The sequence below is a fragment of the Salmo salar genome, chromosome ssa10 (genome assembly GCF_905237065.1).
Source record: "Salmo salar chromosome ssa10, Ssal_v3.1, whole genome shotgun sequence".
Lineage (NCBI taxonomy): Eukaryota > Metazoa > Chordata > Actinopteri > Salmoniformes > Salmonidae > Salmo > Salmo salar.
In genome coordinates, this window is record NC_059451.1 from 31011248 (window position 1) to 31022561 (window position 11314).

Sequence of the window (11314 nt, forward strand, 5' to 3'; positions counted from 1 at the left end):
CTTCCTCCCTCCCCCTCTCGCTCCCTTCCTCCCTCACTCTCTCTCTCCCTTCCTCTACTCCCTTCCCTCTCTCTCTCTCCCTTCCCTCTCTCTCCCCTTCCTCCCTTTCTCCCCTTCCCTCCCTCTCCCTCTCTCCCCCTTCCTCCCTCTCTCCCCTTCCCTCCCTCTCTCTCTTCCCTTCCCTCTCTCTCCTTCCCTCCTCTCTTCCCGTCCCCCACTTCTCTCTTCCTTCCTCTCTCTCTCCTTCCTCCCTCTCTCTCTTCCCTTCCTCCCTCCCTCCCTCTCTCCTTCCTCCTCCCTCTCTCTTCCCTTCCTCCCTCCTTTCTCCCCCTTCCATCTCTCTCCTTCCCTCCCTCCCTCTCTCTCTCTTCCATTCCTTCCTCCATCTCTATTCCCTTCCTCCCTCTTTCTGTCTTCCCTCCCCTCCCTCTCCCCCTTCCTTCCTTCCTCTCTCTCTCTCTTCCCTTCCTCCTCCCTTTCTCCCCTCCCCTCCCTCCCTCCCTTCCCTCCCCTTCCTCCTTCACTCCCTTCCTCCCTCCCTCCCTCCCTCCCTCCCTTCCTCCCTTCCCTCCCTCCCCTTCCCTCTCTCTCCTTCCCTCTCTCCCCTTCCCCCACCTCTCTTCCTTCCTCCCTCTCTTCCCTTCCATTCCTCCCTCTTGCTCTTCCCTTCCTCCCTCTCTCTCTAACCTCCCTCTCTCTCCTTCCTCCCTCTCCCTTCCTCCCTCCCTTTCTCCCCCTTCCATCTCTCTCCTTCCTTCCCTCCCTTGTCCCATCCCTTCCCTCCCTCTCTCTCTCCTTCCCTCCCTCTCTCTCTCCCTCCCTCCCTCTCTCTCTCTTCCCTTCCTTCCTCCATCTCTCTCGTCCCTTCCTCCCTCTCTCTCCCCTTCCTCACTCTCTCTCTTCCCTTCCTCTCTCTCCCCTTCCTCACTCTCTCTCTTCCCTTTCTCCCCTCCCTCTCTCGCTCCCTCCTCCCTCTCTCGCTCCCTCCTCCCTCTCTCGCTCCCTCCTCCCTCTCTCGCTCCCTCCTCCCTCTCTCGCTCCCTCCTCCCTCTCTCGCTCCCTTCCCTCTCTCTCGCTCCCTTCCCTCTCTCTCTCTCTCTCTCTCGCCTCTCTCTCTCCCTCTCTCTCTCTTCCCTTCCCTCTCTCTCTCCCTTCCCTCTCTCGCTCCCTTCCTCTCTCTCTCTCCCTTCCCCTCTCTCCCCCTTCCTCCCTTTCTCCCCTTCCCTCCCTCTCCCCTTCCCTCCCTCTCTCCCCTTCCCTCCCTCTCTCTCTTCCCTTCCCTCTCTCTCCTTCCCTCCTCTCTTCCCGTCCCCCACTTCTCTCTTCCCTTCCTCCCTCTCTCTCTCCTTCCTCCCTCTCTCTCTTCCCTTCCTCCCTTTCTCCTTCCTCCCTCCCTCTCTCTTCCCTTCCACCCTCCCTTTCTCCCCCTTCCATCTCTCTCCTTCCTTCCTTCCTTCCTTCCTTCCTTCCTTCCTTCCTTCCTTCCTTCCTTCCTTCCTTCCTTCCTTCCTTCCCCTCTCTCTTCCCTTCCTCCCTCTCTCTCTCTCTCTCTCTCTCTCTTCCTTCCCTTGTCCCATCCCTCTCTCTCTCTTCCCTTCCTTCCTCCATCTCTCTCTTCTCTTCCTCCCTCTTTCTCTCTCCCCTTCCTCACTCTCTCTCTAACCTCCCTCTCTCCTTCCTTCCCTCCCTCCCTCTTCCTTCCCTTGTCCCATCCCTTCCCCCTCTCGCTCCCTTCCCCTTCTCGCTCCCTTCCCCTTCTCGCTCCCTTCCCCTCTCTCGCTCCCTTCCCCCTCTCTCGCTCCCTTCCCTCCCTCTCGCTCCCTTCCCCTCTCGCTCCCTTCCCCTCTCGCTCCCTTCCCCTTCTCGCTCCCTTCCCCTTCTCGCTCCCTTCCCCTTCTCGCTCCCTTCCCCCTCTCGCTCCCTTCCCCTTCTCGCTCCTTCCCCTTCTCGCTCCCTTCCCCCTCTCTCGCTCCCTTCCCCTCTCTCGCTCCCTTCCCCCTTCTGCTCCCTTCCCTCTCGCTCCTTCCCTCTTCGCTCCTTCCCCTCTTCGCTCCCTTCCCTTCTCGCTCCCTTCCCTCTCTCACTCCTTCCTCCTTCTCTCGCTCCCTTCCCCTTCTCGCTCCCTTTCCCTCTCGCTCCTTCCCCTCTCGCTCCCTTCCCCTCTCGCTTCCCCTTCCCTTCTCGCTCCCTTCCCCTCCCTCTCTCGCTCCCTTTCCTCTCTCGCTCCTTCCCTCTCTCGCTCCCTTCCTCCCTCTCGCTCCCTTCCCTCTCTCGCTCCTTCCCCTTCTCCTCCCTCCTTCTCGCTCCTTCCCCTCCTCCCTCCCTCCTTCCCCTTCCTCCTTCCCTCTCTCGCTCCCTCCCCTTCCGCTCCCTCCCCTCTCTCGCTCCTTCCGCCTCTCTCGCTCCCTTCCCCCCCTCTCTTGCTTCCCCCCTCTCTCCCTTCCTCCCTCTCTCTCCCTTCCCCTCCCTCTCTCTCTCCCTTCCCTCCCTCTCTCTCTCCCCTCCCCTCTCTCTCTCCTTCCCTCTCTCCCCATCCCTTCCTTTCTCCCCGTCCCCCCCTCTCTCTCTCCTCCCTCTCTCTCTCTTCCCTTCCTCCCTCCCTTTCTCCCCCTCTCCATCTCTCTCCAACCCTCTCTCTCTCTCCTTCCCTCTCTTCCATTCCTTCCTCCATCTCTATTCCCTTCCTCCCTCTTTCTGTCTTCCCTCCCCTCCCTCTCTCCCCTTCCTTCCTTCCTCTCTCTCTCTCTTCCCTTCCTCCCTCCTTTCTCCCCCTCCCTTCCCTCCCCTTCCTCCTTCACTCCCCTTCCTCCCTCCCTCCCTCCCTTCCCTTCCCTCCCCTCCCCTTCACTCTCCCTCCCCTTCCCTCTCTCTCCTTCCCTCTCTCCCCTTCCCCCACCTCTCTTCCCTTCCTCCCTCTCTCTTCCCTTCCATTCCTCCCTCTTGCTCTTCCTTCCCTTCCTCCTCTCTCTCTAACCTCCCTCTCTCTCTCCTTCCTCCCTCTCCCTCCCTCTTCCTTCCTCCTCCCTTTCTCCCCCTTCCATCTCTCTCCTTCCTTCCCTCCCTTGTCCCATCCCTTCCCTCCCTCTCTCTCTCCTTCCCTCCCTCTCTCTCTCCTTCCCTCCCTCTCTCTCTCCTTCCTTCCTCTCTCTCTCTCCTTCCTTCCTCCCTCTCTCTCGCCCTTCCTCACTCTCTCTCTTCCCTTCCTCTCTCTCCCCTTCCTCTCTCTCCTCTTCCTCCTCTCTCTCCCCTTCCTCTCTCTCCCCTCCTCCCTCTCTCGCTCCCTCCTCCCTCTCTCGCTCCCTTCCCCCTCTCGCTCCTTCCCTCTCTCGCTCCCTTCCTTCTCTCTCTCTCCTCTCTCTCTCTTCCCTCTCTCTCTCTCCCTGCCTCTCTCTTCGCCTCTACTCTCTCTCGCTTCTCTCTCTCCTCCCTCTCTCTCGTCGCTTCTACCCTCTCTCTCGCTCCTACCTCTCCTCGCTTCCCCTCTCTCTTCGCTCGCTTCTACCCTCTCTCTCCGCTCTCTACCCTCTCTCGCTGCCCCCTACCCTCTCTTCGCTGCTTCCCTACCCTCTTCGCTGCTTTCCCCTACCCTTTCTCTCTCGCCGTCCTTACCCTCTCTTCGCTGCCTTTACCCTCTCTTCGCTGCTTCCCTTTACCCTCTTCGCTGCTTCCTTACCCTCTCTTCGCTCGCTTCCCTACCCTCTCTCTCGCTGCCCTCTACTCCTCTCTCTCGCTCGCTCCCTACCCTCTCTCTCGCTCGCTCCCTACCCTCTCTCTCCCTCCCTCTTCCCTTAATCTCTCCCTCCTCTCGCTCTCTCCCTCTTTCCTTCCTCTCTCTCTACCCCCTCCCTCCCCCTTCCCATCATCTCTTCTCTTCCCATCCTCTCTCTCTTCCCTTCCCTCCCTCTCTCCTTTCCTCCCTTACCTCCCTCCCTCTCTTCCCTTCCTTGTCCTTTCCCTCACTCCCTACCTCCCTTTCTCCCTCCCCTTTCTCCCTCCCTTCCCCCTCCTCCCCTTCCTCCCTCCCTTCCTCCCCTTCCTCCCTCTCTTCCCTCCCTCCCTTCCCTCTCTCTCCCTCCCTCCCTTCCCTCTCTCTCCCCTTCCTCAATCTCTCTCTTTTCCCTTCCTCACTCTCTTCCCTTCCTCCCTTCCTTTCTCCCCCTCTCCTCCCTCTCTTTCGCTCCCTTCCTTCTCTCGCTCCCTTCCCTCCCTCCCTCACTCTCCCTCTATCCCTCCCTCCCTCCCTCCCTCACCCTCCCTCCATCTCTCCCTCCTCTCGCTCCATCCCTCGATCCCTCTTCCATCCTCTCTCTTCTCTTCCCATCCTCTCTCTTCCCTTCCCTCCCTCTCTCCTTTCCCTCCCTCTCTCCTTTCCTCCCTTACCTCCTTCCTTGTCCTTTCCCTCCCTCCCCTCCCTCCCTCCCTCCCCTCCCCCTTCCATCCTCTCTTCTCTTCCCATCCCCTCTTCCCTTCCTTCCCTCCCTCTCTCTCTCCTTCCCTCCCTCTTCCCATCCTCTCTTCCCTTCCTCCCTCACCTCCCTCCCTCTCTCCCCTTCCTTGTCCTTTCCCTCACTCCCTCCCTCCCCCTCCCTCCCTCCCCTTCCCTTCCTCCCTCTCTTCCCTCCCTCCCTCCCCTCCCTCTCTCTCCCCTTCCTCACTCTCCCTCTCTCCCCTTCCCCAATCTCTCTCCCTTCCTCTCTCTCCTTCCTCACTCTCTTCCCTTCCTTTCTCCCCTCTCCTCCCTCTCTCGCTCCCTTCCCTTCCCTCTCTCGTCCCTTCCTCCCTCCCTCCCTCTCCCTCCCTCCTCCCTCCCTCACCCTCCTCCATCTCTCCCTCCTCTCGCTCTCTCCCTTCCTCTCTCTCTACCCCTCCATCCCTCCCTCTTCCCATCCTCTCTCTTCTCATCCTCTCTCTTCCCTTCCCTCCCTCTCTCTCCTTTCCTCCCTTACCTCCCTCCCTCTCTTCCCTTCTGTCCTTTCCCTCACTCCCTACCTCCCTCCCTCTCCCTCTTCCCTCCCTCCCCCTCCCCTTCCTCCCTCTCTCTCTTCCTCTCCCCTTCCCTCCCTTCCTCCCTCTCTCTCTTCCTGCCCCTCCCTCTCTCTCCCCTTCCTCACTCTCTCTCTCTTCCCTTCCTCTCTCTCCTTCCGAACTCTCTTCCCTTTCTCCCTCTCTCCTCCCTCTCTCGCTCCCTCCATCCATCTCTCCCTCTTCTCGCTCTCTCCCTCTCTCTCTACCCCTCCCTCCCTCTCTCCTTTCCCTCCCTCTCTCCTTTCCTCCCTTACCTCCTTCCTTGTCCTTTCCCTCACTCCCTACCTCCCTCCCTCTCTACCTCCCTCTCCCTCTTCCCTTCCTCCCTCCTCCCTCCCCCTTCCATCCTCTCTTCTCTTCCCATCCCCTCTTCCCTTCCTTCCCTCCCTCTCTCTCTCCTTCCCTCCCTCTTCCCATCCTCTCTCTTCCCTTCCCTCCCTCTCTCTCCTTTCTCCCTTACTCCCTCCCTCTCTTCCCTTCCTTGTCCTTTCCCTCACTCCCTCCCTCCCTCGCTCCCTCCCTCCCTCCCTCCCTCCCTTCCTTCCCTCCCCTCCCTCCCTCTCTTCCCTCCCTCCCTCCCTCTCTTCCCTCCCTCCTCCCTCTCTCTTCCCTTCCTCACTCCCCTCTCTCTCCCCTTCCTCATCTCTCTCTTCCCTTCCTCTCTCCCCTTCCTCACTCTCTTCCCTTCCTCCCTTCCTTTCTCCCCTCTCCTCCCTCTCTCGCTCCCTTCCCTCCCTCCCTCTCCCTCCCTCCCTCACCCTCCCTCCCTCCTCCCTCCCTCACCCTCCCTCCCTCCCTCACCCTCCTCTCACTCTCTCCCTCTCTCCCTTCCTCTCTCTCCCCTCCATCCCTCCCTCCCTCTTCCATCCTCTCTCTTCTCTTCCCATCCTCTCTCTTCCCTTCCCTCCCTCTCTCTTTCCTCCCTTACCTCCCTCCCTCTCTTCCCTTCCTTGTCCTTTCCCTCACTCCCTACCTCCCTCCCTCTCCCTCTTCCTCCCTCCCCTCCCCTTCCTCCCTCTCTCTCTTCCTTCCTCCCTCTCTTCCCTCCCCTTCCTCCCTCTCTCTCTTCCTGCCCCTCCTCTCTCTCCCCTTCCTCACTCTCTCTCTTCCATTCCTCCCTCTCTTCCCTTCCCTTCCTCCCTCCCTCTCTCTCTCTAACCTCCCTCTCTCTCTTCCCTTCCTTTCTCCCCCTTCCATCCCTCTCCTTCCTTCCCTCTCTCTCTCTCTTCCCTTCCTTGCTGCCTCTCGCTTTTCCCTTCCTCCCTCTCGCTCTTCCCTCCCTCTCTCTCTTCCCTTCCTTCCTCCCTCCCTCTCTTCCTTCCTTCCTTCCTTCCTCCCTCCCTCTCTCTCTCTTCCCTTCCTTCCTCCCTCCCTCTTGCTCTCTTCCCTTCCTCCCTCTCTCTTCCTTCCCTTGTCCCATTCCTTCCTTCCTCCCTCACTCTTCCCTACCTCGCTCTCTCTTCCCTTCCTCCCTCTCTCCCTCTCCCCTTCCTCTCTCTCTTCCTTCCCTTGTCCCATTGCTTCCCTCTCTCTCTCTTCTTCCCTTCCTTCCTCCCTTTCTCTCTTCCCTCCCTCTCTCTCTCTCTCTCTCTTCCCTCTCTCCCCTTCCTCACGCTCTCTTCCCTTCCTCCCTCCCTTTCTCCCCCCTCCCTCTCTCTCTTTCCCTTCTCTCTCTTCTCCCTCTCTCGCTCCCTTCCCTTCTCTCTCTCGCTCCCTTCCCTCTCTCGCTCCCTCCCTCCCTCCCCTCTCTCTCTCTCTTCCCTCCCTCTCCAGGACAGGACTCTACAGGATAGGACTGTAACTCAGCCTCACTCTAATTCTGACCCTGCTGTATATGGTGACTAACCGGTCATCTGCCTACAGTGCACTAGATGGCGATGTTGTCAATACAGATTCTCTCTCTCCTGTAACCTTCTGCCTGTTCAGAACGCAATAGTAATGTATAGTCACCATTTCTATGACAACCAGAAAGGCACACAGGGTAGCATGTGCATGTGTGGGTGTGTAACCCTATTTGTGCCTCTCCTTCCTGGCGTCTGCTGATGTGCGGGCAGGGCCAGTGTTCTGGCAGCAGATGGACAGGCTGGTCCCACACACACCTGAGATCATGGCTGGTCATGGCTCACATCAACACCATCATCCCAGAAACCCTGGACCCACTACAATTTGCATACCGCCCCAACAGATGACGCAATCTTTATTGCACTCCACACTGTCCTCTCCCACCTGGACAAGGTGAACACCACTTACAGTTGAAGTGGGAAGTTTACATACACAGCCAAATACATTTAAACTCCGTTTTTCACAATTCCTGACATTTAATCCTAGTAAAAATGCCCTCTTAGGTCAGTTAGGATCACCACTTTATTTTAAGAATGTGAAATGTCAATAATATTAGAGAGAATTATTTATTTCAGAATTTATTTCTTTCATCACATTCCCAGTGGGTCAGAAGTTCACACACTCAATTCGTTTTTGGTAGCGTTGCCTATAAATTGTTTAACTTGGGTCAAATGTTTTGGGTAGCCTTCCACAAGCTTCCCACAATAAGTTGGGTGAATTTTGGCCCATTCCTCCTCACAGAGTTGCTGTAACTGAGTCAGGTTTGTAGGCCTCCTTGCTCACACACACTTTTTTAGTTCTGGCCACAAATCTTATATAAGATTGCAGTCAGGTCTTTTTGATGACCACTCCAATACCTCGACTTTGTTGTCCTTAAGCCATTTTGCCACAACTTTGGAAGTATCCTTGGGGTCATTGTCTATTTGGAAGACCCATTTGCGACCAAGCTTTAACTTCCTGACTGATGTTAGTTAGTCCGGGTAGCTATTGGTTAACAGTTTATCTACCCTTTTTGCACCAACTCTTTTGATTCATCACATACACTGATGCTACTGTTTATTATCTTTCCAGTTGCCTAGTCACTTTACAAAAGTTTGGACACACCTACTCATTACAGGGTTTTAATTTATTTTTTACTATGTTCTACATTGTAGAATAATAGTGAAGACATCAAAACTATGTAATAACACATATGGAATCACGTAGTAACCAAAAAGTGTTAAACAAATCCAAATATATTTTAGATTCTTCAAAGTAGCCACCCTTTGCCTTGATGACAGCTTTGCACACTCTTGGCATTCTCTCAACCAGCTTCATCTGGAATCCTTTTCCAACAGTCTTGAACGAGTTCCCACATATACTGAGCACTTGTTGGCTGCTTTTCTTTCACTCTGCAGTCCAACTCATCCAAAACCATCTCAATTGGGATGAGGTCAGGTGATTGTGAAGGCCAGGTCATCTGAGGCAGCCCTCCATCACTCTCCTTCTTGGTCAAATAGCCCTTGCACAGCCCAGAGGTGTGTTTTTGGTCATTGTCCTGTTGAAAAACAAATGATAGCCCCACTAAGCGCAAACCAGATGGGATAGCGTATCGCTGCAGAATGCTGTGGTAGCCATGCTGGTTAAATGTGCCTTGAATTCTAAATAAATCACAGACAGTGTCACCAGCAAAGCATCCCGACACCATCACACCTCCTCCTCCATGCTTCATGGTGGGAACCACACATGCAGAGATCATCCGTTCACCTCCTCTGCGTCTCACAAAGACAGTGGTTGGAACCAAAAATCTCAATTTGGACTAATCAGACCAAAGGACAGATTTCCACCTGTCTAATGTCCATTGCTCTTGTTTCTAGGCCCAAGCAAGTCTCTTCTTGGGGTGGCAGGTAGCCTAGTGGTTAGAGCATTGAGCTAGTAACCAAAAGGTTGCTGCATCGAATCCCCGAGCTGACAAGGCAAAAATCTTTTGTTCTGCTCCTTAACAAGGCAGTTAACTCACTGTTCCCCAGTAGGCAGTCATATTACATTTACGTCATTTAGCAGACGCTCTTATCCAGAGCGACTTACAAATTGGTGCATTCACCTTATGATATCCAGTGGAACAACCACTTTACAATAGTACATCTATATCTTTTTTGGGGGGGGGGTGGGGGGGGGGTTAGAAGGATTACTTAATCCTATCCCAGGTATTCCTTAAAGAGGTGGGGTTTCAGGTGTCTCCGGAAGGTGGTGATTGACTCCGCTGTCCTGGCATCGTGAGGGAGCTTGTTCCACCATTGGGGTGCCAGAGCAGCGAACAGTTTTGACTGGGCTGAGCGGGAACTGTGCTTCCGAAGAGGTAGGGAGGCAAGCAGGCCAGAGGTGGATGAACGCAGTGCCCTTCTTTGGGTGTAGGGACTGATCAGAGCCTGAAGGTACGGAGGTGCCGTTCCCCTCACAGCTCCGTAGGCAAGCACCATGGTCTTGTAGCAGATGCGAGATTCAACTGGAAGCCAGTGGAGTGTGCGGAGGAGCGGGGTGACGTGCGAGAACTTGAAGGTTGAACACCAGATGGGCTGCGGCGTTCTGGATGAGTTGTAGGGGTTTAATGGTACCGGCAGGGAGCCCCGCCAACAGCGAGTTGCAGTAATCCAGACGGGAGATGACAAGTGCCTGCATTAGGACCTGCGCCGCTTCCTGTGTGAGTCAGGGTCGTACTCTGCGAATGTTGTAGAGCATGAACCTACAGGATCGGGTCACCGCCTTGATGTTAGCGGAGAGCGACAGGGTGTTGTCCAGGGTCACGCCAAGGCTCTTAGCACTCTGGGAGGAGGACACAATGAAGTTGTCAACCGTGATGGCGAGATCATGGAACGGGCAGTCCTTCCCCAGGAGGAAGAGCAGCTCCGTCTTGCCGAGGTTCAGCTTGAGGTGGTGATCCGTGATCCACTGATATGTCTGCCAGACATGCAGAGATGCGATTCGCCACCTGGTTATCAGAAGGGGGAAAGGAGAAGATGAATTGTGTGTCATCTGCGTAGCAATGATAGGAGAGACCATGTGAGGATATGACAGAGCCAAGTGACCTGGTGTATAGCAAGAATAGGAGAAGGCCTAGAACTGAGCCCTGGGGGACACCAGTGGTGAGAGCACGTGGTGCGGAGACGGATTCTCGCCACGCCACCTGGTAGGAGTGACCTGTCAGGTAGGACACAATCCAAGAGTGAGCCGCACCGGAGATGCCCAACTCGGAGAGGGTGGAGAGAAGGATCTGATGGTTCACAGTATCAAAAGGCAGCAGATAGGTCTAGAAGGATGAGAGCAGAGGAGAAAGAGTTAGCTTTAGCAGTGCGGAGAGCCTCCGTGACACAGAGAAGAGCAGTCTCAGTTGAATGACCAGTCTTGAAATAAGAATTTGTTCTTAACTGACTTGCCTAGTTAAATATAGGTAAAATAAAAAAATCTTATTGGTGTCCTTTATTAGTGGTATCTTTGCAGCAATTCGACAATGAAGGCTTGATTCACACAGTCTCCTCTGAACAGTTGATGTTGAGATGTGTCTCATTCTTAAACTCTGTGAAACATTTATTTGGGCTGCAATCCGAGGTGCAGTTAACTCTAATGAACTTATCCTCTGCAGCAGAGGTAACTCTGGGTCTTCCTTTCCTGTGGCGGTCCTCTTGAGAGCCAGTTTCATCATAGCGCTTGATAGTTTTTGCGACTGCACTTGAAGAAACTTTAAATGTTCTTGAGTAATGATGGACTGTCATTTCCTTTTGCTTATTTGAGCTGTTTTTGCCATAATATGGACTTAAGTCTTTTACCAAAAAGGACCATCTTCTGTATACCACTCCTACCTTGTCACAACACAACTGATTGGCTCAAAAGCATTAAGAAGGAACGAAATTCCACAAATGAATTTTTAACAAGGCACACCTGTTAATTGAAATGCATTCCAGGTGACTACCTCATGAAGCTGGATGAGAGAATGCAAAGAGTGCAAAGCTGTCATCAAGGCAAAGGGTGGCTACTTTGAAGAATCTCAAATATATTTTGATTTGTTAACACTTTTTTGGTTACTGCATGATTTCATATGTGTTATTTTATAGTTTTGATGTCTTCACTATTATTCTACAATGTAGACAATAATAAAAATAAAGAAAAACCGCTGCCATTGGACCCTGGAGCAGTGGAAACACGTTCTCTGGAGTGATAAATCACGCTTCACCATCTGGCAGACCGACGGGCGAATCTGGGTTTGGTGGAAGAGGAATAATTGTCTTGGACTGTTTTTTTATGGTTCGGGTTAGGCCCCTTAGTTTCAGTGAAGGGAAATCTTAATACTACAGCATACAATGACATTCTAGACTAATCTGTGCTTCCAACTTTGTGGCAACAGTTTGGGGAAGGCCCTTTCCTGTTTCCGCATGACAATGCCCCCGTGCACAAAGCGAGATCCATAAAGAAA